Source organism: Neophocaena asiaeorientalis, unplaced genomic scaffold (genome assembly GCF_003031525.2).
Source record: "Neophocaena asiaeorientalis asiaeorientalis breed wild unplaced genomic scaffold, Neophocaena_asiaeorientalis_V1.1 scaffold65, whole genome shotgun sequence".
NCBI lineage: Eukaryota > Metazoa > Chordata > Mammalia > Artiodactyla > Phocoenidae > Neophocaena > Neophocaena asiaeorientalis.
Genome location: NW_020173215.1, coordinates 1,305,006 through 1,312,927, shown reverse-complemented (window position 1 = coordinate 1,312,927; position 7,922 = coordinate 1,305,006).

The window sequence follows — 7,922 nt, the reverse complement described above, 5'->3', positions numbered from 1 at the left end:
TAAATTACCCAATTTTTAAATGGACAAACTATTTGAATATATATTCCTCCAAAAAGATACATAAACAGCTAATAAGAGCATAATATGCTCAATAGCATTACTCTTTAGGAAAATGCAAATCAAAACCACAGTGAGATGCCTTTTCACACTAACTAGAATGGCCATAATCAAAACAACAGATGTGTGGAAGGGGGTGTGGAGAAATTGGAGCCCTCGTATTTTGCTGATGGGAATGCAAAATGACACGGCCACTTTGGAAAACAGTTTGGTAGTTCCTCAAAATGTTAAACATAAAGTTACCATATGACTCATCAATTCCACTTCTAGGTATATAGCTAGGAAAATTGAAAACACATGTTCACATAAAAATTTATACATGGATGTTCATAGCAGCATCATTTATAAAACCCAAAAGGGGAAACTGATGGAAACTGATGGAACTGATGGAAAAAACTCATTTTTAAGGTGACCTTCTACACCTAACCAGGGATGTTCATTTGGTAGTTATTTGCACATCGTTAGTAACTAAAGACAAGAAAATGCACTGGATCACCCAGGAAGGAAGTAGGGCATGAGATTAAAGGGTAGCTCAGGATTGAGCTGTACCAATCTCTAGCATTATCAGGGGGAAAAAGAACAAAGAGTCAGACAAAATGGGACGAAGTGGCCAATAATGTGGGAAGGAAACCACCAAAGGACTATGGCAAGGAAGCCAAGAGAGGTTAATGTTTCAAAATGGAGATATGTTTCATAGACTGAAAAAATGCAATTGCAACTGGAAGATGAACTTTTTCACCTGTAACAAAATGAGGTAGGGGAAATATGAGTATAATTTATTGGTGGTAAAGTGTAAGTTGTTTGGAGGAAAGATATTTTAGAGACAGAGAACTTAGGAGAGAGCTTATCTAGACAGAAAACCTAAGCATTGACTCTACTTTTGATGAGTTAGTAAATACGCAAACTAAAATTATAAATTTCCTAAATTTGACTTAGGTTTTCTATCATTTCTCCTTAGCAGAATCAAAGTTCTGAGTAACAGCAAAGGTGAATAATAGCAAAAATTGCCCTCTTCATTTTATTAATGGTACAGAAAACATATATTTCAGTTAGTGCATATACCCAATTTTACTACTCTGGAATTAAAATTTTTTTGTCCCAGCCAAGTTTAAATGTTGGACACACTACCATTGAATTATTATTCTAAAATTACTAAAACTTTTCAGCAATAGCTATAATTCTCAATAGAAATTTTTATGGGACATATTAAGTAATGTCAAGGTCACAAATCAGTGTTAGCATTTTCATTAGAAGAAAACATGGTAGTTTGTTTACTTGTTACCATACATCAAGGATGTAATTCTCTAATGTATACTTTTATTGAACTCTAATCATATTTTCTCTTCCATAAGCTCCCACTTCAATAACATGTAATTGAATTATTGCCCCATTCAAACAGCTATCATAAGTAATCCCTTGCCACTTTTTTCCTAAACTATCAATATAATGGTAATTCTTACAAAACCCCACAATTTATAACATGACATCTCAGTTTACATAAACTAAATATCTCCCTAGCAGCCGATACAAATGTTGGTAGATAGTAAAATCAGGTTGTGTGCTTTTGGGGCTGAGAACACCTTGAAAGTCCCTGTCTTCTGAGTTGAGAAATAAGCCAGACTTGAGAAGAATTTGAATAAAATATAACATTTTAGTTTCTTTAAAGGGCATGTTTTTAATACTGTGGGAAAGCAAGCTAGGATGGGGATCCTGATCAAAGTAGAAATGAAGGTTAGAATTGGGTGTGGGATTTCCCATGGAAGGAGACAGATACACACACACAGTGGTTTAAGTGTCTTTACTTTACAAACATGAAATTACTGTAAAAATTAGTTTCCTTTCAAAACTAATACCAAGTGGTATTGGTTTTTTACAGTATATAAATACTATAATATACCTTCATCAAACAATTTCCAACTAGAAATATAGAAAATGGGACACCATTAACAAAACCACTAACAGAACTAGGCATTAATGAAAGAATGTATAAACCTTTATGAACTAAATTTTAAAGGATATAAAAGATCTAAGTGAAGAGATAGATATGCTCATAATGTTTTAATTTAGCACAGTATGAATTATATTTAATACATAAATTCAATGCAATTCTCCCCTCCGTCCAGTAAATGCAGCTGACAGTATGAGGAACTCAACAAACTCCAAATTTTATATTGATGAATAGAAGCCAACAAATACCTAAATCAATTTTAATAAACAAGAGGAAAGAGCAGGGACATGTCTTACTAGGTATTGACTAAATCAAAGGTTTATTAGTAAAAACAATATAATACTGGATAATACTGGAACAGGAACAAATACATAGGTCAGTGAAATGGGACAGATTATGTGTGTGTGTGTGTGTGTGTGTGTGTATGGAAATTGATGTATGAAATTCCTACCCCAGAACAGTGGAGAAATGAAAGTGCCTATTTTCAGGAGTGTTGAGATAACTAGTTCATTATATAAAGAATATATGTATATAACTGTATTCCTACCTTATTGGTATGAATAGGTGGACTAAAGGTAAACAATAGAGCTAATGGGAAGAAAATATAGGATATATTTGTTCTATATGATAGGGCCAGGTTTGCGAAACAAGACTCTGAAGGCAAACAGTAAGATGAAAAATTGATGCCGACTACATTGAAATTAAAGAAAACAATTTCTGTTCAGGGTAAGATACCACAGGTAACTTTAGTAGACAGATGACTAAGAAAAAATATTTGCAGTATTTTAAAAATCAACAAATCAGGGACTTCCCTGGTGGTCCAGTGGCTAAGACTCCTTGCTCCCAATGCAGGGGGCCCAGGTTCCATCCCTGGTCAGGGAACTAGATCCCACATGCCGCAACTAAGAGTTTGCATGTCACAACTAAAGATCTGGCACGCGGCAGTGAAGATCCTGCGTGCCACAACTAAGACACAGTGCAGTCAAATGAATAAATTTTTTTTTTTTTTGTAAATCAACACATCGGAACTTCCCTGGTGGAGCAGTTGTTAAGAATCTGCCTGCCAGTTGGCTCAGGGTTTGACAGAAGGAAGACAAATAGATACTGTATTAAAAAGATGTTTCTTGGGAAAAAAAGAAGCCACCTGCCAATGCAGGGCACACGGGTTTGATCCCTGGTCTGGGAAGATCCCATATGCCGTGGAGCAACCAAGCCTGTGCACTACAACTACCGAGCCTGTGCTCTGGAGCCCGTGAGCCACAAGTACTGAGCCCATGTGCCACAACTACTGAAGCCCATGTGCCTAGAGCCCATGCTTCGCAAGAGAAGCCATTGCAATGAGAAGCCCGTGCACCGCAACAAAGAGTAGACCCCACTCGCCACCACTAGAGAAAGCCTGCCCGCAGCAACAAAGACTCAATGCAGCCAAAAATAAAAAAAAAAAAAAAAAAAAAAAAAAAAAAAAAAAAAATAAAAAAAAAAAAAAAAAAAAAAAAAAAAAAAAACCAACAAATCATTAAGATAAAAAACATAACAAGAGAAAGTAAAAACCAAGTGAAGGTATAATTTGAAGTTCGGATGTAATGGGAAAATGGGCCTAGGACATGAAGCATTCGCAGAAGAGGAAGCCCAGTGCCCAACAAGCATACCAAAAGAGTCCCAAATTCACTAGTGGGGGGGTAAGAGAAGACGGTGGAAGAGTGAGATGCAGAGATCACCTTCCTCCCCACAGATACATCAGAAATACATCTAAACGTGGAACTGCTCCTATAGAACACCCACTGAACCGTGGCAGAAGACCTCAGACCTCCCAAAAGGCAAGAAACTCCCCACGTACCTGCGTAGGGCAAAAGAAAAAAGAATAAACAGAGACAAAAGAATAGGGACGGGACCTGCGCCAGTGGGAGGGAGCCGAGAAGGAGGAAAGGTTTCCACACACTAGGAAGGCCCTTCGTGGGTGGAGACTGCGGGTGGCGGAGGGGGAACTTCAGAGTCGTGGAGGACAGCACAGCAACAGGGGTGCGGAGGGCAAAGCGAAGAGATTCCTGCACAGAGGATCGGCGCCGACCAGCACTCACCAGCCCGAGAGGCTTGTCTGCTCACCAGCCGGGGCGGGTGGGGTCTGGGAGCTGAGGCTCGGGCTTTGGTTGGTGTGCAGGAAGAGGACTGGGGTTGGCAGCGTGAACACAGCATGAAGGGGGCTAGTGCACCATGGCTAGCTGGGAGGGAGTCCGGGAAAAAGTCTGGACCTGCCGAAGAGGCAAGAGACTTTTTCTTCCCTCTTTGTTTCCTGGTGCTCTAGTAGAGGGGATTAAGAGCGCTGCTTAAAGGAGCTCCAGAGACGGGCATGAGACGCTAAGCCTGCTGCTGCCGCCACCAAGAAGCCTGTGTACGAGCACAGGTCACTATCCACACCTCCCTTCTGGGAGCCTGTGCAGCCCGCCCCTGCCAGGGTCGTGTGATCCAGGGACAACTTCCTCGGGAGAATGCACAGAGCGCCTCAGGCGGGTGCAACGTCACGCTGGCCTCTGCCGCCACTGGCTCGCCTGGCATCCATACCCCTCCCTCCACCCTGCCTGAGTGAGTCAGAGCCCCCTAATCAGCTGCTCCTTTAACCCCGTCCTGGCTGGGTGGGGAACAGATGTCCTCAGGCAACCTACGCGCAGAGGCGGGGCCAAATCCAAAGCTGAACCCCGGATGCTGTGCGAACAAACAAGAGAAAGGGAAATCCCTCCCAGCAGCCTCAGGAGCAGCAGATTAAATCTCCACAATCAACTTGATGTACCCTGCATCTGTGGAATACCTGAATAGACAATGAATCATCTCAAATTGAGGAGGTGGACTTTGGGAGCAAGATATATTCCTTTTTCCCCTTTTCCTCTTTTGTGAGTGTGTATGTGTATGCTTCTGTGTGAGATTTTGTCTGTATAGATTTGCTTTCACCATTTGTCCTAAGGTTCTGTCCGTCCAGTATATTTTTGGTTTTTTACTTAAAAAAGTTTTTTTTCTTAATAATTATTTTTTATTTTAAAAACTTTATTTTATGTTTGTTTTATTTTATTTTATCCTGTTTCTTTCTTTCTATTTTTTCTCCCTTTTATTCTCAGCTATGTGCATAAAAGGCTCTTGGTGCTCCAACCAGGAGTCAGTGCTGTGCCTCTGAGGTGGGAGAACCATGTTCAGGACACTGGTCCACAAGAGACCTCCCAGCTCCAAGTAATATCAAATGGCAAAAATCTCCCAGAGATATCCATCTCAGTGCCAAGACCCAGCTTCACTCAATGACCAGCAAGCTACAGTGCTGGACACCTTATGCCAAACAACTAGCAAGACAGGAACACAACCCCACCCATTAGCAGAGAGGCTGCCTAAAATCATAATAAGGCCACAGACACCCCAAAACACACCACCAGACGTGGACCTGACCACCAGAAAGACAAGATCCAGCCTCATCCACCAGAACACAGGCACTAGTCCCCTCCACCAGGAAGCCTACACAACACACTGAACCAACCTTAGCCACTGGGGACAGACACCAAAAACAATGGGAACTATGAACCTGCAGCCTGCAAAAAGGAGACCCCCAAACACAGTAAGATAAGCAAAATGAGAAGACAGAAAAACACACAGCAGATGAAGGAGCAAGACCACCAGACCTAACAAATGAAGAGGAAATAGGCAGTCTACCTGAAAAAGAACTCAGAATAATGATAGTAAAGATGAGCCAAAATCTTGGAAATAGAATAGAGAAAATGCAAGAAACATTTAACAAGGACATAGAAGAACTAAAGAGAAAACAAGCAATGATGAACAATACAATAAATGAAAATAATAGCCAAAGCAATCTTGAGAACGAAAAATGGAGCTGGAGGAGTCAGGCTCCCTGACTTCAGACTATACTACAAAGCTACAGTAATCAAGAGAGTATGGTACTGGCACAAAAACAGAAAGATCAATGGAACAGGATAGAAAGCCCAGTGATAAACCAAATTCACTAGTAACCAGAGAAATGGCCATTTTAAATAATATACTATGTTAACCTATCATATTATTTAAATTATAAAGATGAATGTTACTGAGGTTTGGTAAGTAATGGTGCATTGCTGGTGCTAGTCATTTTGGAAACAATATGATCATGATCAAAGAATGAGGTATGTGTACATCCGGTGACCCAGTGGTACTATTCTGGTGTATCCCAGATAAATCTTTTTATAGGTCCTTGATGGGCTATTTTTGAAGATATTCATGGTGGCATTGCTAGTGATGGTCGGGAGCTGAAAGCTGGAAGAATAGATATGTAAAATATGATAGATGCATATCATGGACTAATATACATCAGATAGAAGTTATTCTTATGTAAAGCAAAGTTATAGGTATCAAAAATAATAAAAAGAGTTAAGGAAAGAATGAGATTTATAGCACAATGTTATACACATTGAAATAGCACAGCATCTAGTACCACATATTTTCCAAGGATAAATACACAGTTACAAGCGTTTATCCTTGTAATTGTCTTTGATTAGAATGGGGGCCTAAGCTGAGAGGAGAATATGAGGATATGGTCAGATATTGATAATGTGCATAAAACTGAGAAGTAAGATTAGCTCAACTCTCTGCCCTCTAGGCACCTGAAAAATAAATAAAAATAAATACTACAAGTGCACAAGTAGACATAGGAATGTTTCATTCTTATATATATAAGAGTTGCATTGCTCATCTAATAAAAACACTTCATGGCTGTTTTGTGAGGCCTAGAAAGCCTATTACACTAACCAAAGAAGAACATTATTTTTTTTAAAAAAAGGAATGTGGCTTCTTAGCTGTTTTAGTTAATACTATCCCAGATGACGTTTTTCAGACTTCAAGTTTCTTGCTCAAGATCTCTGAAAAACAAGTAGTTCTAGTACCATCTTTGTTGGATGAATTTTCACTTCTGTTCTTGACCTCATTGAGGATACTGTGTACAGGTTTCATGAACCAGATAAGGATTCTGTTGAATGACCTCCACCACACCTTGTAACTCTAACATCCTACGATCTTGTTATTCCTCTTCTGAGTTTCAGCCTTCATGGTACTGTTCTGTGCTCCGGTGAGAAAAATCAATTTAAAAAGAATAACACAGTTGGATGTTTTTTTCTGAATGGAATCAAAACATATTTTTTAAAAGTCAGACATCCTCTAGATGGCAACAAAACATTTTGCTAAAACAGTAATTAGTATACATAAATGTGAGACAAAGTGGTGAATTTTTTTTTCAATCCTGAGAACAACTGTTGGAAACCTTAATTACAAAATCTTTTCCTGCCCTATTGTGGCTTATTCTTGTTGAAGAAAAAATATGAATTTTATCACTCATCTTATTTTTAACACCTTCACTAGCATTTCAAGCTATTATTCCATTTAGAACCAAACATCTCAAGAACGACTGCATCTAGAACCATAGTATACAGTTTGGAAAAGCATGCCTTACAAAGCTCTGACTCATCTTTCCTTAGAAGTGAAGTGATGGAGAGGTGAAGGGAGAGGAAGTAAAAAGAAATGTAAAGGCGGAAGGAGAAAAAGAGGAAGAGCATGTGATATTAACAACCCTTCAAACAGCACGTAAAAGACCTGTGGATCTATTTTCTCATTTTGCTGAGAAGTCCAACATCATCATCCCAGGTATGAAGAGAAACGTATGGGGAAGCATCTCAAGACATGGGCCCAGCTAAAACTTGAGACAAAACTCATTAAGGACAAGGAATGCTGAGCTATTGGTATTTGCCACGTGTATCCCAAAGACATAACCAGATGATGCTCTTTTTCTCTGCAATGGTGGAGAAATGTTATATACGACAATGTTAAAGGAATACAGTTGCAATTTCTAGAGCCAGTGTGTAAAGATGTAAAAATATTCACAAGAAAAAGCACAGAAAAC